At 42.9% G+C, this 24100-nt stretch overlaps 2 long non-coding RNA genes across 2 annotated transcripts; both read right to left on the bottom strand.

Annotated features, from left to right (window-relative positions):
• Positions 1–252: 252 nt before the first annotated feature.
• Positions 253–3422, bottom strand: LOC139830769 (uncharacterized). The gene is made up of 3 exons (XR_011744255.1): positions 3031–3422; positions 1796–1878; positions 253–452 (listed from the first exon to the last, which is right to left on the bottom strand). It is a non-coding gene; the product is annotated as an uncharacterized lncRNA (long non-coding RNA).
• Positions 3423–4755: 1333 nt separating this feature from the next.
• On the bottom strand, positions 4756–7914 carry LOC127297463 (uncharacterized). Its single transcript, XR_011744256.1, has 3 exons — positions 7535–7914; positions 6299–6381; positions 4756–4955 (listed from the first exon to the last, which is right to left on the bottom strand). It is a non-coding gene; the product is annotated as an uncharacterized lncRNA (long non-coding RNA).
• Positions 7915–24100: the final 16186 nt, after the last annotated feature.

Raw genomic sequence — 24100 nt, 5'->3', positions numbered from 1 at the left:
CAAGGTTATCCTAAAGGCTGGACTAGTGGGGTACCGTCAACCTGATGCTCTGATACCAACTTGTGACGCCCCAAAACCGGTACCATGAGGATCCCAGCGAATCCGCCGAAATCCGCACGATATCGATTCTAGGAGACGCACCACCAAGCGCCTCGTACACGCCGAAGCATGCACGCGATGCGGGTGGAATCAATCACGAGCGGTAACATTACAACAGGATTACAATAGAGCCCACAAGAACATATATATTACAACAACGACTCCAACGAGTCAAGATACAAATATACAACATAAGATCCAAATCATACAGAAGATCAAATATGTCCGAGTACGGACAAGATACAAATTGGACTAAGAGTCCTGAAGATAAACGATGGCGTCCATAACCCTGCCCAGGCCAAGCCGGAAGGGTAACCTTGCTAGCGTCGTCTTCATCGAACATATCTTCATACCTGCCCGGTTATGTCCCGTAGAAGCAGCAATAAGTATGGGTTCGTACATAACAAGACTTCAAGACGTATAAGCATTCATCAACCAGTCGTCCTTTGTACTTGAGGCACGCAGGGGACTTAGAGGACGCAAGAGGAACGTCATAGGCAATATGGTGGGTTAAGCGGCAGCGCGCAAGCTCTAAAAACCTATAGAGACACTCTACAACATTCGTCTATCAAAGAAGGTGAGAGAGCGCATAAACTAACAGTTCTATACTCTGCAAACATAACACAGCCGATGTGTTTCCCCTTCGCCAAGAAGTACTTACAAAGGCACTCACACGGTTGACAAGTTTTAACCATTTATTATTGAAGTTATGCTACTTACTACACAAGTTATTAGTATTGAAACAACATGTGTAAGTTGTCTATGGTCGAGTCATACAGCTCCAAGTCGTCCATAACCGCGGACACGGCTTATCGATAAGATTTAACCCTGCAGGGGTGCCTAAATGTGCCCACACGCACGATCAACTCCAAAGGCAATGGCAAAAAGGTGGAGTGTCACGACTCGCACTCTCCTTCACGATAACAATGTCCAGGAAGCCACCTAACTAAGTTGAACCTGAATCGAAGTCCGGCCGAATCTCCGAGACGGACCTAGCTGTTTGCGAGAACGGCTTCCGAGGGTCAGAACACACACTGGGGCGAATGATCCGCTTCAGCATGCGATAAACGCGCAGGCCGCGAACCTATACGTGCATACCAGAAACAAGGGATACAAGGCACCCAGGGGCTTCCCAAAGTAAATAAGTAACATGCTGGCATGCACGCAACAACAAATGGTAAAACATATAAACTAGTTGTGGCCACTGGACAAAGCTGTAGATTCCGGCAGTGGTCGAGGGGAGACCCAGAAACATACCCACGTGTGGTTAGAGCGCTCAGTCTCGGAACAGATAACAAGAACTCGGGGCCCTAAGATATTTAGGAAACACAAGTGAGCCGTCACAAAACGATCAGCTGACCCACCGATGCCTCCGCTATCAACTATTAGCAAGTAACCATGATTCCCTCAACAGATATAACCATGTAGCATGTGTCATGATTCCCAACAGATAACCGATAAGATAGCGGTAATGGTAACGAGATATAACAGCACTAGCATGCACTATGACTTGCAAGGCAGACCCGATAACCAAACAATAGCTGTAGGTGGTTGGTGGAGGCAATATGGGCTGCTTGAGGTAACAAGTGGAAGGGACACGTGACAAGAGCGCAACTTAAGGATAGCATGAGGGAGAAGGCAAAATAAAATAGGTGAGCGACTCCTGCAGGGACAGGAGTATAGGGGAAATGCTTGCCTGTTAAAACTTGCCGAGGGACATCCGGAGATCTCGTCGTAGCTCGCACCAACTCGACGGCTTATCCGTGAAGAAGCAAATCGCTACAACAAACAACGGATGCACAACTTACTACTACGGCAAAAGAATCAGCATGATCATGATATGATATGCATGGCATGGCAAACATGATGCGGCGATGCAACTTATCCAATTTAAGCGGAATCGGAATCCCAACAAGAAATTTATTAGGTTGAAGTTGCTTTTCTACCACCAAATTAAATATTGGTTAACATGGCAAGACGAAGAAAGGATGTGCTAGTAAAAGTTAAATGGAACCGGGACAACATTTATATAATATCCCACATATTCCATATGTTATCTATTAGATGATAATGCAACTATCACGAAATTATATAAAGCATGATGCAATAGCAAGTATGAATGGTATATTTGGATTCCTCATATTTTTCTGGCGAAAGGCATATAAGATATATTTTATTTCGAGTTATAGTTTGGAAGTTTAAAATAAGACAGAGAGGCAGGGACATGTACATCAGGAAGCGCTAACTGAATGTTAGACTGAGTGTTAACTGAAACCAAAAGTATAACAGGGCACAGCTGATAGCTAGCCAAGCGATTAGCGAACAAGTGCTAGATGGAATAGATGGATGTCATGCATAGCTAGCTAGATAAGCAACCAAACTAGCAGGTGGATGGATGGAATTGCACGATGTGCTAGCTGAAATTGGAAAAAAACAAGGCACTACAACTGTTTGATCGAATGCTTGCTGTAAGAAGAAAAGGAGGATCAGTGGAGGTTTGCCTCGCTGAACTGATCTGCTGTTGTGTTTTGATCTCGAGTGTTTAAGAATGAAAAGATGAGATCCAGCCAACTTGGCTGCTGCCTGGATCGTGATAGGAAAAGGGATCGCGGCTGTTTTGAATAGGACCTGAACTTGACCAACAGGTGCACAAGCAACCGCGAACTGACGAAACTGACGGGAAATAAATAGAGACAGTGGCGCGGGATGGCGGTTGAATACGATGAGGGCGAGCAGGAAAACCCACGCCTTGAGCTGCTCGTGTTGTGCGGAGATGGAGCGTGGCCAGGGAGCAAGCAGCAGCAGCAGACGTGTTCATGGTGTGCAGAGTGTGGTGTGCACGTTCGTAAGCAGAGTACACCAGAGCCACATCAAGACAGCGGTGATGCAAGAAATAGACATGGATATGCGAAAACGAAGAGAGGAGCTCACCGGGAGGCTGTTGGCGGAGGACGAGTGTGCCGGGAAGGAATCCATCAGGAACGAGCAGGAGCGGCACGCAAACTTGCTGTCGACCATGGCGGTGATGCGCTCGGACAGCAGACAACAGTTTCGTCAGTTTTGGGGGCAACAGAAAAACGTTGGATACATCTTGATCTTGATCCAAACGGAGGACAAACTCACCAGGAAGCGATAGAACACATCGGGAAGGCTGGAGGTGGCCACACGGCGGCGGAATCGACCATTTTTTCGTCGGGGTCGGAGAAGAGAATGGGTCGTTGGCGTCGATTAGGGGCTTCCCAGCTTGATTCCTTGGACAACCACGATCCTGGAGACAAGGCGGAGCTCCTGGTGGTTTCGGCGAAGCGCGGGATGGTCCCGGCGGCGGGGCGTCGGCGACCTGAGGCGGCGTTCTTGGTCGTTCTTCCGGGGTAACGAAAACAGAAAAATGGAGAGGGAGAGTGGCGGCGCGAGGAGGGAAAGGAGAGGCTAGGGTTTCTTCACAAGGATGGGATCTAAGGGAGGCGAAAGGCAGCGTGGTGGTGGTGGCTGACGTTGGCCACGGCCTGGAGGTCACGCGAGGTGCGTGTGTGAGGAAGGAAGATGACAACCAGGGTGTGGCGTGGAGAAGGAGCCTGACTCATCCTGGAAATGTTCGGATGTTGGACCAAAAGAAGTTGAGCTGCTTCAGGCTTCTTGGTGATTTTTCTTCTTCAGATTTGCTTCTCGGCCAAAGAAGAAAAGGAAGAGGGTTTGAAAAATATTTCAAAAGCTTTATTTTATTGTATACAATTTTGCAAACATTTACAAAATAATTGCTATATGGTTTTATTTAAAATAATAAGAAAGATGGGAGGTTTATTAAACCATATGAGAAGGAAACACAAAATAATTAGGGTTTATAAAATAGTTTTATTTTGTAAAAAATATGGATGATATGATGCATGATGCCATGTTGATGCATAAAGGAAAAAAACAAGCAAATCTATTAGGGGTATTTTCATGGGCCGCTACAATCGACACCACTAACAAGGGATCGCGCCCCGAGATCCCACGTCAACCTAAGGGGGAGTTGGTTAAACTATCGGATCTTCTTGTACCATGTTTAAAAACACCCGACCTTGGCGTGGAACCTTCTTCTGTCGAGGTGTTGATCTTCTCGACACCACTAACAAGAGTTCTTGCTCCATGTAGAATGGCGACACCACTAACAAGAAATCTTGTTCCGATGTTGATGATGCGCTTTCGTCGGAACCTCCAAAGATCGGACCTGATAGGTGAGGGGCATATATCGTCCAACCCACGTCGGAACCTAAGACTCAGAGAAGCAGATAAGAGAGAGGACTCGAAACTCGAATAGATAAGAGGAGAAAGAATATAGATAAGGAGAAAATAGAGCTAATCAGATCTATCCAACGAATTTTAGAAAATAGGTTTACACACTCTAAACTCAACGACCGTTGGCAAGGTTATCCTAAAGGCTGGACTAGTGGGGTACCGTCAACCTGATGCTCTGATACCAACTTGTGACGCCCCAAAACCGGTACCATGAGGATCCCAGCGAATCCGCCGAAATCCGCACGATATCGATTCTAGGAGACGCACCACCAAGCGCCTCGTACACGCCGAAGCATGCACGCGATGCGGGTGGAATCAATCACGAGCGGTAACATTACAACAGGATTACAATAGAGCCCACAAGAACATATATATTACAACAACGACTCCAACGAGTCAAGATACAAATATACAACATAAGATCCAAATCATACAGAAGATCAAATATGTCCGAGTACGGACAAGATACAAATTGGACTAAGAGTCCTGAAGATAAACGATGGCGTCCATAACCCTGCCCAGGCCAAGCCGGAAGGGTAACCTTGCTAGCGTCGTCTTCATCGAACATATCTTCATACCTACCCGGTTATGTCCCGTAGAAGCAGCAATAAGTACGGGTTCGTACATAACAAGACTTCAAGACGTATAAGCATTCATCAACCAGTCGTCCTTTGTACTTGAGGCACGCAGGGAACTTAGAGGACGCAAGAGGAACGTCATAGGCAATATGGTGGGTTAAGCGGCAGCGCGCAAGCTCTAAAAACCTATAGAGACACTCTACAACATTCGTCTATCAGAGAAGGTGAGAGAGCGCATAAACTAACAGTTCTATACTCTGCAAACATAACACAGCCGATGTGTTTCCCCTTCGCCAAGAAGTACTTACAAAGGCACTCACACGGTTGACAAGTTTTAACCATTTATTATTGAAGTTATGCTACTTACTACACAAGTTATTAGTATTGAAACAACAGGTGTAAGTTGTCTATGGTCGAGTCATACAGCTCCAAGTCGTCCATAACCGCGGACACGGCTTATTGATAAGATTTAACCCTGCAGGGGTGCCCAAATGTGCCCACACGCACGATCAACTCCAAAGGCAATGGCAAAAAGGTGGAGTGTCACGACTCGCACTCTCCTTCACGACAACAATGTCCAGGAAGCCACCTAACTAAGTTGAACCCGAATCGAAGTCCGGCCGAATCTCCGAGACGGACCTAGCTGTTTGCGAGAACGGCTTCCGAGGGTCAGAACACACACTGGGGCGAATGACCCGCTTCAGCATGCGATAAACGCGCAAGCCGCGAACCTATACGTGCATACCAGAAACAAGGGATACAAGGCACCCAGGGGCTTACCAAAGTAAATAAGTAACAGGCTGGCATGCACGCAACAACAAATGGTAAAACATATAAACTAGTTGTGGCCACTGGACAAAGCTGTAGATTCCGGCAGTGATCGAGGGGAGACCCAGAAACATACCCACGTGTGGTTAGAGCGCTCAGTCTCGGAACAGATAACAAGAACTCGGGGCCCTAAGATATTTAGGAAACACAAGTGAGCCGTCACAAAACGATCAGCTGACCCACCGATGCCTCCGCTATCAACTATTAGCAAGTAACCATGATTCCCTCAACAGATATAACCATGTAGCATGTGTCATGATTCCCAACAGATAACCGATAAGATAGCGGTAATGGTAACGAGATATAACAGCACTAGCATGCACTACGACTTGCAAGGCAGACCCGATAACCAAACAATAGCTGTAGGTGGTTGGTGGAGGCAATATGGGCTGCTTGAGGTAACAAGTGGAAGGGACACGTGACAAGAGCGCAACTTAAGGATAGCATGAGGGAGAAGGCAAAATAAAATAGGTGAGCGACTCCTGCAGGGACAGGAGTATAGGGGAAATGCTTGCCTGTTAAAGCTTGCCGAGGGACATCCGGAGATCTCGTCGTAGCTCGCACCAACTCGACGGCTTATCCGTGAAGAAGCAAATCGCTACAACAAACAACGGATGCACAACTTACTACTACGGCAAAAGAATCAGCATGATCATGATATGATATGCATGGCATGGCAAACATGATGCGGCGATGCAACTTATCCAATTTAACCGGAATCGGAATCCCAACAAGAAATTTATTAGGTTGAAGTTGCTTTTCTACCACCAAATTAAATATTGGTTAACATGGCAAGACGAAGAAAGGATGTGCTAGTAAAAGTTAAATGGAACCGGGACAACATTTATATAATATCCCACATATTCCATATGTTATCTATTAGATGATAATGCAACTATCACGAAATTATATAAAGCATGATGCAATAGCAAGTATGAATGGTATATTTGGATTCCTCATATTTTTCTGGTCGAAAAGCATATAAGATATATTTTATTTCGAGTTATAGTTTGGAAGTTTAAAATAAGACAGAGAGGCAGGGACATGTACATCAGGAAGCGCTAACTGAATGTTAGACTGAGTGTTAACTGAAACCAAAAGTATAACAGGGCACAGCTGATAGCTAGCCAAGCGATTAGCGAACAAGTGCTAGATGGAATAGATGGATGTCATGCATAGCTAGCTAGATAAGCAACCAAACTAGCAGGTGGATGGATGGAATTGCACGATGTGCTAGCTGAAATTGGAAAAAAACAAGGCACTACAACTGTTTGATCGAATGCTTGCTGTAAGAAGAAAAGGAGGATCAGTGGTGGTTTGCCTCGCTAAACTGATCTGCTGTTGTGTTTTGATCTCGAGTGTTTAAGAATGAAAAGATGAGATCCAACCAACTTGGCTGCTGCCTGGATCGTGATAGGAAAAGGGATCGCGGCTGTTTTGAATAGGACCTGAACTCGACCAACAGGTGCACAAGCAACCGCGAACTGACGAAACTGACGGGAAATAAATAGAGACAGTGGCGCGGGACGGCGGTTGAATACGATGAGGGCGAGCAGGAAAACCCACGCCTTGAGCTGCTCGTGTTGTGCGGAGATGGAGCGTGGCCAGGGAGCAAGCGGCAGCAGCAGACGTGTTCATGGTGTGCAGAGTGTGGTGTGCACGTTCGTAAGCAGAGTACACCAGAGCCACATCAAGACAGCGGTGATGCAAGAAATAGACATGGATATGCGAAAACGAAGAGAGGAGCTCACCGGGAGGCTGTTGGCGGAGGACGAGTGTGCCGGGAAGGAATCCATCAGGAACGAGCAGGAGCGGCACGCAAACTTGCTGTCGACCATGGCGGTGATGCGCTCGGACAGCAGACAACAGTTTCGTCAGTTTTGGGGGCAACAGAAAAACGTTGGATACATCTTGATCTTGATCCAAACGGAGGACAAACTCACCAGGAAGCGATAGAACACATCGGGAAGGCTGGAGGTGGCCACACGGCAGCGGAATCGACCATTTTTTCGTCGGGGTCGGAGAAGAGAACGGGTCGTTGGCGTCGATTAGGGGCTTCCCAGCTTGATTCCTTGGACAACCACGATCCTGGAGACAAGGCGGAGCTCCTGGTGGTTTCGGCAAAGCGCGGGATGGTCCGCGGCGGCGGGTGATGCGTGTAGTTGACACGTCCGTTGGGAACCCCAAGAGGAAGGTGTGATGCGCACAGCGGCAAGTTTACCTCAGTAAGAAACCAAGGTTTAATCGAACCAGTAGGAGTCAAGAAGCACGTTGAAGGTTGATGGCGGCGGGATGTAGTGCGGCGCAACACCAGAGATTCCGGCGCCAACGTGGAACCTGCACAACACAACCAAAGTACTTTGCCCCAACGAAACAGTGAGGTTGTCAATCTCACCGGCTTGCTGTAACAAAGGATTAACCGTATTGTGTGGAAGATGATTGTTTGCAGAAAACAGTAAAACAAGTATTGCAGTAGATTGTATTTCAGTATAGAGAATTGGACCGGGGTCCACAGTTCGCTAGAGGTGTCTCTCCCATAAGATAAACAGCATGTTGGGTGAACAAATTACAGTTGGGCAATTGACAAATAAAGAGGGCATGACCATGCACATACATATTATGATGAGTATAGTGAGATTTAATTGGGCATTACGACAAAGTACATAGACCGCTATCCAGTATGCATCTATGCCTAAAAAGTCCACCTTCAGGTTATCATCCGAACCCCCTCCAGTATTAAGTTGCTAACAACAGACAATTGCATTAAGTATTGCGCGTAATGTAATCAGTGACTACATCCTCGAACATAGCACCAATGTTTTATCCCTAGTGGCAACAACACATCCATAATCTTAGAGATTTCTGTCACTTCCCCAGATTCACGGAGACATGAACCCACTATCGAGCATAAATACTCCCTCTTGGAGTTACAAGCATCTACTTGGCCAGAGCATCTACTAGTAACGGAGAGCATGCAAGATCATAAACAACACATAGATATAAATTGATAATCAACATAACATAGTATTCTCTATTCATCGGATCCCAACAAACACAACATATAGAATTACAGATAGATGATCTTGATCATGTTCGGCAGCTCACAAGACCCGACAATTAAGCATAATGGGGAGAAGACAACCATCTAGCTACTGCTATGGACCCATAGTCCAGGGGTAGACTACTCACTCATCACTCCGTAGGCGACCATGGCGGCGTAGAGTCCTCCGGGAGATGATTCCCCTCTCCGGCAGGGTGCCGGAGGCGATCTCCTGAATCCCCCGAGATGGGATTGGCGGCGGCGGCGTCTCTGGAAGGTTTTCCGTATCGTGGCTCTCGGTACTGGGGGTTTCGCGACGGAGGCTTTAAGTAGGCGGAAGGGCAGGTCAGGGGGCCACACGAGGGCCCCACACCACAGGTCGGCGCGGCCAAGGGCCAGGCCGCGCCGCCCTAGGGTGTGGCCACCTCGTGGCCCCACTTCGTCTCCTCTTCGGTCTTCTGGAAGCTTCGTGGCAAAATAGGATCCTGGGCGTTGATTTCGTCCAATTCCGAGAATATTTCGTTACTAGGATTTCTGAAACCAAAAACAGCAGAAACAAGAATCGCACTTCGGCATCTTGTTAATAGGTTAGTTCCAGAAAATGCACGAATATGACATAAAGTGTGCATAAAACATGTAGATATCATCAATAATGTGGCATGGAACACAAGAAATTATCGATACGTCGGAGACGTATCAGCATCCCCAAGCTTAGTTCTGCTCGTCCCGAGCAGGTAAAACGATAACAAAGATAATTTCTGGAGTGACATGCCATCATAACCTTGATCATACTATTTGTAAAGCATATGTAGTGAATGCAGCGATCAAAACAATGTATATGACATGAGTAAACAAGTGAATCATATAGCAAAGACTTTTCATGAATAGTACTTCAAGACAAGTATCAATAAGTCTTGCATAAGAGTTAACTCATAAAGCAATAATTCATAGTAAAAGCATTGAAGCAACACAAAGGAAGATTAAGTTTCAGCGGTTGCTTTCAACTTGTAACATGTATATCTCATGGATATTGTCAACATAGAGTAATATAATAAGTGCAATATGCAAGTATGTAGGAATCAATGCACAGTTCACACAAGTGTTTGCTTCTTGAGGTGGAGAGAAATAGGTGAACTGACTCAACAATAAAAGTAAAAGAATGGTCCTTCAAAGAGGAAAGCATCGATTGCTATATTTGTGCTAGAGCTTTTATTTTGAAAACATGAAACAATTTTGTCAACGGTAGTAATAAAGCATATGAGTTATGTAAATTATATCTTACAAGTTGCAAGCCTCATGCATAGTATACTAATAGTGCCCGCACCTTGTCCTAATTAGCTTGGACTACCTGGATCATCGCAATACACATGTTTTAACCAAGTGTCACAATGGGGTACCTCCATGCACTTTGTACAAAGGTCTAAGGAGAAAGCTCGCATTTTGGATTTCTCGCTTTTGATTATTCTCAACTTAGACATCCATACCGGGACAACATGGACAACAGATAATGGACTCCTCTTTAATGCATAAGCATGTGGCAACAATTATTATTCTCATATGAGATTGAGGATATATGTCCAAAACTGAAACTTCCACCATGAATCATGGCTTTAGTTAGCGGCCCAATGTTCTTCTCTAACAATATGTATGCTCCAACCATTAAGGTGGTAGATCTCTCTTACTTCAGACAAGACGGACATGCATAGCAACTCACATGATATTCAACAAAGAATAGTTGATGGCGTCCCCAGAAACATGGTTATCGCACAACAAGCAACTTAATAAGAGATAAAGTGCATAAGTACATATTCAATACCACAATAGTTTTTAAGATATTTGTCCCATGAGCTATATATTGTAAAGGTGAAGAGTGGAAATTTAAAGGTAGCACTCAAGCAATTTACTTTGGAATGGCGGAGAAATACCATGTAGTAGGTAGGTATGGTGGACACAAATGGCATAGTGGTTGGCTCAAGGATTTTGGATGCATGAGAAGTATTCCCTCTCGATACAAGGTTTAGGCTAGCAAGGTTATTTGAAACAAACACAAGGATGAACGGTGCAGCAAAACTCACATAAAAGACATATTGTAAACATTATAAGAATCTACACCGTCTTCCTTGTTGTTCAAAACTCAATACTAGATATTATCTAGACTTTAGAGAGACCAATTATGCAAACCAAATTTAAGCATGCTCTATGTATTTCTTCATTAATGGGTGCAAAGCATATGATGCAAGAGCTTAAACATGAGCACAACAATTGCCAAGTATCACATTATCCAAGACATTTTAGCAAATTACTACATGTATCATTTTCCAATTCCAACCATATAACAATTTAACGAAGAAGAAACTTCGCCATGAATACTATGAGTAAAGCCTAAGGACATACTTGTCCATATGCAACAGCGGAGCGTGTCTCTCTCCCATACAGTGAATGCTAGGATCCATTTATTCAAACAAAAACAAAAAACAAAACGACGCTCCAAGAAAAGCACATAAGATGTGATGGAATAAAAATATAGTTTCAGGGGAGGAACCTGATAATGTTGTCGATGAAGAAGGGGATGCCCAAGGCATCCCCAAGCTTAGACGCTTGAGTCTTCTTAGAATATGCAGGGGTGAACCACCGGGGAATCCCCAAGCTTAGAGCTTTCACTCTCCTTGATCATATTGCATCATACTCCTCTCTTGATCCTTGAAAACTTCCTCCACACCAAACTCGAAACAACTCATTAGAGGGTTAGTGGACAATAAAAATTAACATGTTCAGAGGTGACACAATCATTCTTAACACTTCTGGACATTGCATAAAGCTACTGGACATTAATGGATCAAAGAAATTCATCCAACATAGCAAAAGAGGCAATGCGAAATAAAAGGCAGAATCTGTCAAAACAGAACAGTTCGTATTGACGAATTTTATCGAGGCACCAGACTTGCTCAAATGAAAATGCTCAAATTGAATGAAAGTTGTGTACATATCTGAGGATCACTCACGTAAATTGGCATAATTTTTTGAATTACCTACAGAGAAAACAGCCCAGATTCGTGACAGCAAAGAAATCTGTTTCTGCGCAGTAATCCAAATCTAGTATGAACTTTACTATCAACGACTTTACTTGGCACAACAAAACACTAAACTAAGATAAGGAGAGGTTGCTACAGTAGTAAACAACTTCCAAGACTCAAATATAAAACAAAAATACTGTAGTAAAAACATGGGTTGTCTCCCATAAGCGCTTTTCTTTAACGCCTTTCAGCTAGGCGCAGAAAGTGTGTATCAAGTATTATCAAGAGATGGTGTGTCAACCTTACCTTGGGCTTTACCCTTACCTTTCTTGTTGTTTTTCTTTCCCTTTGATTTAGGAAATATATGATTTCTCCCCGGTGTAGAGGTGAATTCCAGGGTGCCTTCTCCCACATCAATGACTGCTCCCAATAGTTTCAGCAGGGATCTTCCGAGTGTGATTTTTCCTGTCCCTACACATTCAATAACAAGATAATCAATGGATATTGTTCTTCCAAGAATGGTTGTATGCACACCTGCGGCTATTCCCTTAGGAATTATAACAGAGTTATCAATGAGAGTTATTTCTTCTCCTCCTTCATCAACTCCCCAAAGTTTCAAAGATTTATAAATGCTCTCAGGTATAAGGCAAAATTCAGACATAATATCACAGTTGGCACGAAGAGTTCGATCACCGATAACAATTTTAACAGTAGGATCCCATAATGAAAGTTTAGAGTTCACTAAAACTTGTTCAAGACGATTACGAACATGGTGATAGTTGTCATCCAAGCGAGATGTACTTATCTCGAGATTGTTTAATCTATTATAAATGCTAATAAGGGCTGAATCAAAGTTATTAGCTGAATCATGTGATGCAACCAACTTCTTTATGGCATTAAAAGCTTGATCCCCATTGCAATGAAGGAAATCTCCTCCCACTAAAGCATCCAAAGCATATCTATAGCGAATCGTAAGACCAAAATAAAAATTACTAAGGAGCAAACTTAGAGTCATTTGAGGTTCAGTTTTACGATAAGAAGTAAAAATTCTAGACCAAGCATCCTTAAAACTCTCCTCATCCCCTTGTTTAAAAGTGAAGACTAATTCTTCAGGCGAAGAAGTAACAGGTTCAGAGCTAGACATGGTAACAAAAGTAACTAATTTTTTTTTTTGTATTTTTAATATAGAGTGCAAGACAATAAATAAAGCAAACTAGATAAAGTAAATGCAAGTAACTAATTTTTTTGTGTTTTTGATATAGCAAACAAGATAGCAAATAAAGTAAAACTAGCAACTAATTTTTTTGTATTTTGATTTAGTGCAGCAAACAAAGTAGTAAATAAAACTAAGCAAGACAAAAACAAAGTAAAGAGATTGGGAAGTGGAGACTCCCCTTGCAGCGTGTCTTGATCTCCCCGGCAACGGCGCCAGAAATTTGCTTGATGCGTGTAGTTGACACGTTCGTTGGGAACCCCAAGAGGAAGGTGTGATGCGCACAGCGGCAAGATTCCCTCAGTAAGAAACCAAGGTTTAATCGAACCAGTAGGAGTCAAGAAGCACGTTGAAGGTTGATGGCGGCGGGATGTAGTGCGGCGCAACACCAGAGATTCCGGCGCCAACGTGGAACCTGCACAACACAACCAAAGTACTTTGCCCCAACGAAACGTTGAGGTTGTCAATCTCACCGCTTGCTGTAACAAAGGATTAACCGTATTGTGTGGAAGATGATTGTTTGCAGAAAACAGTAAAACAAGTATTGCAAGAGATTGTATTTCAAGTATAGAGAATTGGACCGGGTCCACGGTTCACTAGAGGTGTCTCTCCCATAAGATAAACAGCATGTTGGGTGAACAAATTACAGTTGGGCAATTGACAAATAAAGAGGGCATGACCATGCACATACATATTATGATGAGTATAGTGAGATTTAATTGGGCATTACGACAAAGTACATAGACCGCTATCCAGCATGCATCTATGCCTAAAAAGTCCACCTTCAGGTTATCATCCGAACCCCCTCCAAAAGATATTAAGTTGCTAACAACAGACAATTGCATTAAGTATTGCGCGTAATGTAATCAGTGACTACATCCTCGAACATAGCACCAATGTTTTATCCCTAGTGGCAACAGCACATCCATAATCTTAGAGATTTCTGTCACTTCCCCAGATTCACGGAGACATGAACCCACTATCGAGCATAAATACTCCCTCTTGGAGTTACAAGCATCTACTTGGCCAGAGCATCTACTAGTAACGGAGAGCATGCAAGATCATAAACAACACATAGATATAAATTGATAATCAACATAACATAGTATTCTCTATTCATCGGATCCCAACAAACACAACATATAGAATTACAGATAGATGATCTTGATCATGTTCGGCAGCTCACAAGACCCGACAATTAAGCATAATGGGGAGAAGACAACCATCTAGCTACTGCTATGGACCCATAGTCCAGGGGTAGACTACTCACTCATCACTCCGGAGGCGACCATGGCGGCGTAGAGTCCTCCGGGAGATGATTCCCCTCTCCGGCAGGGTGCCGGAGGCGATCTCCTGAATCCCCCGAGATGGGATTGGCGGCGGCGGCGTCTCTGGAAGGTTTTCCGTATCGTGGCTCTCGGTACTGGGAGTTTCACGACGGAGGCTTTAAGTAGGCGGAAGGGCAGGTCAGGGGGCCACACGAGGGCCCCACACCACAGGTTGGCGCGGCCAAGGGCCAGGCCGCGCCGCCCTAGGGTGTGGCCACCTCGTGGCCCCACTTCGTCTCCTCTTCGGTCTTCTGGAAGCTTCGTGGCAAAATAGGACCCTGGACGTTGATTTCGTCCAATTCCGAGAATATTTCGTTACTAGGATTTCTGAAACCAAAAACAGCGAAAACAAAGAATCGGCACTTCGGCATCTTGTTAATAGGTTAGTTCCAGAAAATGCACGAATATGACATAAAGTGTGCATAAAACATGTAGATATCATCAATAATGTGGCATGGAACACAAGAAATTATCGATACGTCGGAGACGTATCAGCGGGGCGTCGGCGACCTGAGGCGGCGTTCTTGGTCGTTCTTCCGGGGTAACGAAAACAGAAAAATGGAGAGGGGAGAGTGGCGGCGCGAGGAGGGAAAGGAGAGGCTAGGGTTTCTTCACAAGGATGGGATCTAAGGGAGGCGAAAGGCAGCGTGGTGGTGGTGGCTGACGTTGGCCACGGCCTGGAGGTCACGCGAGGTGCGTGTGTGAGGAAGGAAGATGACAACCAGGGTGTGGCGTGGAGAAGGAGCCTGACTCATCCTGGAAACGTTCGGATGTTGGACCAAAAGAAGTTGAGCTGCTTCAGGCTTCTTGGTGATTTTTCTTCTTCAGATTTGCTTCTCGGCCAAAGAAGAAAAGGAAGAGGGTTTGAAAAATATTTCAAAAGCTTTATTTTATTGTATACAATTTTGCAAACATTTACAAAATAATTGCTATATGGTTTTATTTAAAATAATAAGAAAGATGGGAGGTTTATTAAACCATATGAGAAGGAAACACAAAATAATTAGGGTTTATAAAATAGTTTTATTTTGTAAAAAATATGGATGATATGATGCATGATGCCATGTCGATGCATAAAGGAAAAAAACAAGCAAATCTATTAGGGGTATTTTCATGGGCCGCTACAATCGACACCACTAACAAGGGATCGCGCCCCGAGATCCCACGTCAACCTAAGGGGGAGTTGGTTAAACTATCGGATCTTCTTGTACCATGTTTAAAAACACCCGACCTTGGCGTGGAACCTTCTTCTGTCGAGGTGTTGATCTTCTCGACACCACTAACAAGAGTTCTTGCTCCATGTAGAATGGCGACACCACTAAAAAGAAATCTTGTTCCGATGTTGATGATGCGCTTTCGTCGGAACCTCCAAAGATCGGACCTGATAGGTGAGGGGCATATATCGTCCAACCCACGTCGGAACCTAAGACTCAGAGAAGCAGATAAGAGAGAGGACTCGAAACTCGAATAGATAAGAGGAGAAAGAATATAGATAAGGAGAAAATAGAGCTAATCAGATCTATCCAACGAATTTTAGAAAATAGGTTTACACACTCTAAACTCAACGACCGTTGGCAAGGTTATCCTAAAGGCTGGACTAGTGGGGTACCGTCAACCTAATGCTCTGATACCAACTTGTGACGCCCCAAAACCGGTACCATGAGGATCCCAGCGAATCCGCCGAAATCCGCACGATATCGATTCTAGGAGACGCACCACCAAGCGCCTCGTACACGCCGAAGCATGCACGCGATGCGGGTGGAATCAATCACGAGCGGTAACATTACAACAGGATTACAATAGAGCCCACAAGAACATATATATTACAACAACGACTCCAACGAGTCAAGATACAAATATACAACATAAGATCCAAATCATACAGAAGATCAAATATGTCCGAGTACGGACAAGATACAAATTGGACTAAGAGTCCTGAAGATAAACGATGGCGTCCATAACCCTGCCCAGGCCAAGCCGGAAGGGTAACCTTGCTAGCGCCGTCTTCATCGAACATATCTTCATACCTGCCCGGTTATGTCCCGTAGAAGCAGCAATAAGTACGGGTTCGTACATAACAAGACTTCAAGACGTATAAGCATTCGTCAACCAGTCGTCCTTTGTACTTGAGGCACGCAGGGGACTTAGAGGACGCAAGAGGAACGTCATAGGCAATATGGTGGGTTAAGCGGCAGCGCGCAAGCTCTAAAAACCTATAGAGACACTCTACAACATTCGTCTATCAGAGAAGGTGAGAGAGCGCATAAACTAACAGTTCTATACTCTGCAAACATAACACAGCCGATGTGTTTCCCCTTTGCCAAGAAGTACTTACAAAGGCACTCACACGGTTGACAAGTTTTAACCATTTATTATTGAAGTTATGCTACTTACTACACAAGTTATTAGTATTGAAACAACAGGTGTAAGTTGTCTATGGTCGAGTCATACAGCTCCAAGTCGTCCATAACCGCGGACACGGCTTATCGATAAGATTTAACCCTGCAGGGGTTCCCAAATGTGCCCACACGCACGATCAACTCCAAAGGCAATGGCAAAAAGGTGGAGTGTCATGACTCGCACTCTCCTTCACGACAACAATGTCCAGGAAGCCACCTAACTAAGTTGAACCCGAATCGAAGTCCGGCCGAATCTCCGAGACGGACCTAGCTGTTTGCGAGAACGGCTTCCAAGGGTCAGAACACACACTGGGGCGAATGACCCGCTTCAGCATGCGATAAACGCGCAGGCCGCGAACCTATACGTGCATACCAGAAACAAGGGATACAAGGCACCCAGGGGCTTCCCAAAGTAAATAAGTAACAGGCTGGCATGCACGCAACAACAAATGGTAAAACATATAAACTAGTTGTGGCCACTGGACAAAGCTGTAGATTCCGGCAGTGGTCGAAGGGAGACCCAGAAACATACCCACGTGTGGTTAGAGCGCTCAGTCTCGGAACAGATAACAAGAACTCGGGGCCCTAAGATATTTAGGAAACACAAGTGAGCCGTCACAAAACGATCAGCTGACCCACCGATGCCTTCGCTATCAACTATTAGCAAGTAACCATGATTCCCTCAACAGATATAACCATGTAGCATGTGTCATGATTCCCAACAGATAACCGATAAGATAGCGGTAATGGTAACGAGATATAACAGCACTAGCATGCACTACGACTTGCAAGGCAGACCCGATAACCAAACAATAGCTGTAGGTGGTTGGTGGAGGCAATATGGGCTGCTTGAGGTAACAAGTGGAAGGGACACGTGACAAGAGCGCAACTTAAGGATAGCATGAGGGAGAAGGCAAAATAAAATAGGTGAGCGACTCCTGCAGGGACAGGAGTATAGGGGAAATGCTTGCCTGTTAAAGCTTGCCGAGGGACATCCGGAGATCTCGTCGTAGCTCGCACCAACTCGACGGCTTATCCGTGAAGAAGCAAATCGCTACAACAAACAACGGATGCACAACTTACTACTACGGCAAAAGAATCAGCATGATCATGATATGATATGCATGGCATGGCAAACATGATGCGGCGATGCAACTTATCCAATTTAAGCGGAATCGGAATCCCAACAAGAAATTTATTAGGTTGAAGTTGCTTTTCTACCACCAAATTAAATATTGGTTAACATGGCAAGACGAAGAAAGGATGTGCTAGTAAAAGTTAAATGGAACCGGGACAACATTTATATAATATCCCACATATTCCATATGTTATCTATTAGATGATAATGCAACTATCACGAAATTATATAAAGCATGATGCAATAGCAAGTATGAATGGTATATTTGGATTCCTCATATTTTTCTGGTCGAAAAGCATATAAGATATATTTTATTTCGAGTTATAGTTTGGAAGTTTCAAACCAGACAGAGAGGCGAGGGACATGTACATCGAAGCGCTAACTGAATGTTAGACTGAGTGTTAACTGAAACCAAAAGTATAACAGGGCACAGCTGATAGCTAGCCAAGCGATTAGCGAACAAGTGCTAGATGGAATAGATGGATGTCATGCATAGCTAGCTAGATAAGCAACCAAACTAGCAGGTTGATGGATGGAATTGCACGATGTGCTAGCTGAAATTGGAAAAAAACAAGGCACTACAACTGTTTGATCGAATGCTTGCTGTAAGAAGAAAAGGAGGATCAGTGGTGGTTTGCCTCACGAATCGATCTGCTGTTGTGTTTTGATCTCGAGTGTTTAAGAATGAAAAGATGAGATCCAGCCAACTTGGCTGCTGCCTGGATCGTGATAGGAAAAGGGATCGCGGCTGTTTTGAATAGGACCTGAACTCGACCAACAGGTGCACAAGCAACCGCGAACTGACGAAACTGACGGGAAATAAACAGAGACAGTGGCGCGGGACGGCGGTTGAATACGATGAGGGCGAGCAGGAAAACCCACGCCTTGAGCTGCTCGTGTTGTGCGGAGATGGAGCGTGGCCAGGGAGCAAGCGGCAGCAGCAGACGTGTTCATGGTGTGCAGAGTGTGGTGTGCGCGTTCGTAAGCAGAGTACACCAGAGCCACATCAAGACAGCGGTGATGCAAGAAATAGACATGGATATGCGAAAACGAAGAGAGGAGCTCACCGGGAGGCTGTTGGCGGAGGACGAGTGTGCCGGGAAGGAATCCATCAGGAACGAGCAGGAGCGGCACGCAAACTTGCTGTCGACCATGGCGGTGATGCGCTCGGACAGCAGACAACAGTTTCGTCAGTTTTGGGGGCAACAGAAAAATGTTGGATACATCTTGATCTTGATCCAAACGGAGGACAAACTCACCAGGAAGCGATAGAACACATCGGGAAGGCTGGAGGTGGCCACACGGCGGCGGAATCGACCATTTTTTCGTTGGGGTCGGAGAAGAGAACGGGTCGTTGGCGTCGATTAGGGGCTTCCCAGCTTGATTCCTTGGACAACCACGATCCTGGAGACAAGGCGGAGCTCCTGGTGGTTTCGGCGAAGCGCGGGATGGTCCGCGGCGGCGGGGCGTCGGCGACCTGAGGCGGCGTTCTTGGTCGTTCTTCCGGGGTAACGAAAACAGAAAAATGGAGAGGGGAGAGTGGCGGCGCGAGGAGGGAAAGGAGAGGCTAGGGTTTCTTCACAAGGATGGGATCTAAGGGAGGCGAAAGGCAGCGTGGTGGTGGTGGCTGACGTTGGCCACGGCCTGGAGGTCACACGAGGTGCGTGTGTGAGGAAGGAAGATGACAACCAGGGTGTGGCGTGGAGAAGGAGCCTGACTCATCCTGGAAACGTTCGGATGTTGGACCAAAAGAAGTTGAGCTGCTTCAGGCTTCTTGGTGATTTTTCTTCTTCAGATTTGCTTCTCGGCCAAAGAAGAAAAGGAAGAGGGTTTGAAAAATATTTCAAAAGCTTTATTTTATTGTATACAATTTTGCAAACATTTACAAAATAATTGCTATATGGTTTTATTTAAAATAATAAGAAAGATGGGAGGTTTATTAAACCATATGAGAAGGAAACACAAAATAATTAGGGTTTATAAAATAGTTTTATTTTGTAAAAAATATGGATGATATGATGCATGATGCCATGTTGATGCATAAAGGAAAAAACAAGCAAATCTATTAGGGGTATTTTCATGGGCCGCTACATTGATGTTCACCATTGAAGCTACATCATCTCACGTGATGATCGGTTTTGGTGTAGTGGATTTGGATCGTGTACCACTTAACAACTATGAGGGATGTTGTATTAAGTGGAAGTTCATTAGTAATTAGATTAAAACATGAACTAATTATCATAAACATAGTCTGAGTAGTATTTTGAATTAATTTTGTAGTATTGGCATCCGATTTTCTACCATGCGCTAGTCTTGTTATTGAGATAGAAATACTGTTAAAATCTGACAAGAAACTTTACGGATTGGTACCGTATTGTTAAAGAATCAAGAATTGATTAAGTCCTATTGCAAACTTTTAGTAAACCTCACATTGTTGATTCAAAGAGCTATGGTTTCAATTAGTACCTAAAGTTATCTTGTCTCCGTGAAACTTGAAGTTCAAATTAGTTTGAAAAGTAAGGAGCTGAAAATTTAGTTTTCAGAAATAATCAAGGTATGAGATATATGTGATATCTAAGACCTTATTGCAAGATGATAGAATATAATTTGGTGAGACTACATAAACTCATAAGATTTATGGGAATGTACGAAGCTTGAAGACGCAAGGCGTTCCAATCCTCCAACTATTGGGGCACTAACGATATTCGCATATCCATGAAGTGATCGTCCTTAGTATGCACCGTTGCTATGACTCGTCGTTTCGAAGCATCACGTGATGATCGGATGTTATAGATTCTACGTGTACATACAACGGGTGCAAGCCAGATTTGCACATGCGAATACCAAGGTTAAAACTTTATGAGCCTAGCATGTACAGACATGGTCTCAGAAAGTCATCATGATACAATGTATAAAATTATGAGTGAAATTGTTCATCATATTACAAGGTTACTAATAGTGAAATCCGGAACACTTGTCATATGATGATCAACTTCAAAGTAAGAACCTCAAGGTTATTGATATTTGACCAACAAACCGAGAAGTTATTGAAGTTGATGTGTTTTTCTGAATAATGAGGAAAGCTAAAAAAGAAACTACAAAAGATTATTGGCAGAAAGAAAGAAAAGACTAGAATGTCTAGCTCAGGTGTATATATATATGATATACATGTTATGGTTATATTCCTAGTTAGGTCACACAATGAAATTCTTGGGTAATAGTACCATATTGGTTGGTATGAAGTGTCATACAAAACAACGCAATACAAGAATACAATGGCCTAAGTGACTGACAAGGAATATGATAGGAATGCACGTCAGGAACAAAAATAAAGTGTTATTATGTTCGTCATTGGCATTCTATCTAGCCCTTAGAATTTATAATAAAGAGCTTAATAAATTGTTATTTTGCTCTGGTCAAATAAAAACAATGAGTTGTTCAAATTATGACATTACTCCATGTACAACGGATAAGTTATTATAAATCTTAATGGTGAAACACACATACATAACACTGACGCTAAAATGCCATAAGGCAAATGATTTGAATTCCACTTATTTGTGGAACCGCCATTTAGGTCATGTTAGAAAGGAACGCATGAAGGAACTCCATGCAAATGGATTTTTGGAGTCATTTGATTTTTGAATCATTTGGCGCTTGCAAATCTTTTCTAAAGAGAATGATTAAAATACCGTTCATAGGCCAAGAGTTGAACGGGCAACAAACTTAGTGGAAAAATACATGATGATGTATGTGGTTCACTAGGCATAGTTGTGTGCGGGAGATTCTTCTACTTCATGAAAACTTCAAACAATGAATTGAGTATATATATGTGGATATATTCGATAAGGAAGAAGTTTGAATAGATTCAAATAAATTCAGCATGAAGTGGAAATCATCGTAATAGAAAAGTCAAATATCTATGATTGGATCATGGTGGAAATATTTGAATTACGAGTTTTAGCGAACATCTAAGAGAGTTATGAAGTTGTTCTACAACTCACGTTTCTTGGAGTATCATAGTGATGATAAAGTATCCAAAAGACGTATCCAAACCTTGTTGGATCAATGATGAGATAAAATATTGATGCCATTATATTTTGTGGATTATGCTTTAGTGACTACCGCTTTTACACTTAATAGAGCATCATCATGATCCGTTGAGATGACACCATACGAGTTATGGTATGGGTATGAATCCTAATAGTCTTTTCTTAAAATTTTGGTATGCATAGCATAAGTAAATAAGTTTACAACCAAAATCGGATGAATGTCTTTGTTGGTTATCCCAGAGAATTGATTGGGAATTCTTCCCACTATGTAGACAAAGACAAAAGTGTTTGTCAATGTTTCTTATTTCCAAGAAATTGTTTCTATCAAAGTATTTGAGTGGGAGGACAATAGAACTTGATAAGGTTTATGAACCTAAGCATAATGATCAGAGTAGCGCAGCATCGGAATTGGTTTCGGAAGCGGCCACAACGATCATGGCTCCCATGACTACAAAGTGTTTTAGCCATGAAGATCGAAGTACATATTGAACCTTGTAGGTATGGTTTACTTTGTGATCAAATAAATGATTTGTGGACAAAGGATTGATTTTGAACAATGATAAACCAACTACAAACAAAGAAGTTATGATGGGCCCTGACTCCGTTAAAATGGCTATACGCCATGAAATCCAAGATAGATAAATACTTTTTGAAAGTAAATAGATCTATAAAATTGATGGACTTGGATGAAATATCCTTGAAGAAGCTCGACTTGTCGAAAAGTTGTTTACTACAAAGTTCAAAGAGTTGACTACGATAAGATTAGATCTTCCGTAGCAATGCTTATAGTCTATGTGGATTATTCTAGTAATCACTACATATTTCTTTTATGAGATATGCTAGTAGGATGGCAAAATACATTACTTATCAGAAATATGTATTAAAGGTGTATACAAGATACAACCAAGAGTTTTGCTGGTCCATGGAATACTAGATAGGTATACAAACTTCAATTGGATGAAGTGAGTATCACGGAGTTGGAATCTTCACCAGATGAAATAGTCAAAGAGTTTTTGATTTCATCAGAGACGATGAAGAGACTTGCATTTGCAAGAAATTAAGTGGGAGCGCTGAGACATATTTATAATACTTATGTAGATGACATATAGTTGGTTATAAATGATGTAATTATATACTTGATTAAAAGGTTTCATTGAAAATTAAACTTCAATGAAAGGATATGGACTGAAACATATTTAGTGTCAAGATCTATGAAGATAGATTGAAACACATAATAAGTTTAAGTCAAAGTACATAGAATGGATATTGAAGTAGTTCAATATGGAAATATTAAGAAAATGTTCTTGTCATGTGAAGTTTTAACAAGACTTGAGTGTATCTGACACTCAATGAGTAAAAACACATGAGTGATTATAGATCACAAATGATATGTACACAATCAGATGTCATGTGCTCTTAAAAATGTTATGAGCATGTACCAGAATGATTCATGTGATGATCATTCAAAAACAGTAAGAATATTCTTGAATACTTAAGAAGAATCAAGGATATATATATAGTTTTGTATGGAGAAATGACAAACAAATCGCTGTAAGGTGTTGCACCGATATTTGTTTTGTCACATATGAAAATAAAATTTCAATCTCAAATTAGACTAAGTGTTGTTTAAAAGGTAGCACAATGAGCTAGAAGTTGTCTATGCTAGATTTAGAAGAGTTCTAAATATTGTGACGGATTCTACAAAAGAAGGCAGAATATGTCATTGTTTTGACAATGACAAAGGATGTTAAAGTCAAGAAGTTCTTTGAGAACTTGGTGTAGTTCCGACACAGTCAGAACTTTGAAGCTATATTGTGTGTGACAATATTAGTGACATATTTCAGACCGCGGAATTAAGGTTCCACCAGAAGACCAAACATATTTAATGCCAACTCATTTGGAAAATGAGTGATGCGTTGAGACGCAAATGAATTGCAAAATACATACGTTTCTGAGCGTGTCAGATCCGTTGACTAAAACCTCTCCCGTGAGCAATACATGATAAAGCACCGGAAGACCAAGGTGTTATATCTTTACAAATGTAAACTAGATTATTGACTCTAGTGCAAGTGGGAGACTGTTGGAGATATGCCCAAGAGGCAATAATAAAATGGTTATTATAATATCTTTGAG

Source organism: Lolium perenne, chromosome 4 (genome assembly GCF_019359855.2).
Source record: "Lolium perenne isolate Kyuss_39 chromosome 4, Kyuss_2.0, whole genome shotgun sequence".
NCBI lineage: Eukaryota > Viridiplantae > Streptophyta > Magnoliopsida > Poales > Poaceae > Lolium > Lolium perenne.
The sequence above is the reverse complement of the archived record's forward strand: the minus strand, read 5'-3'. Positions and strand labels throughout refer to the sequence as shown.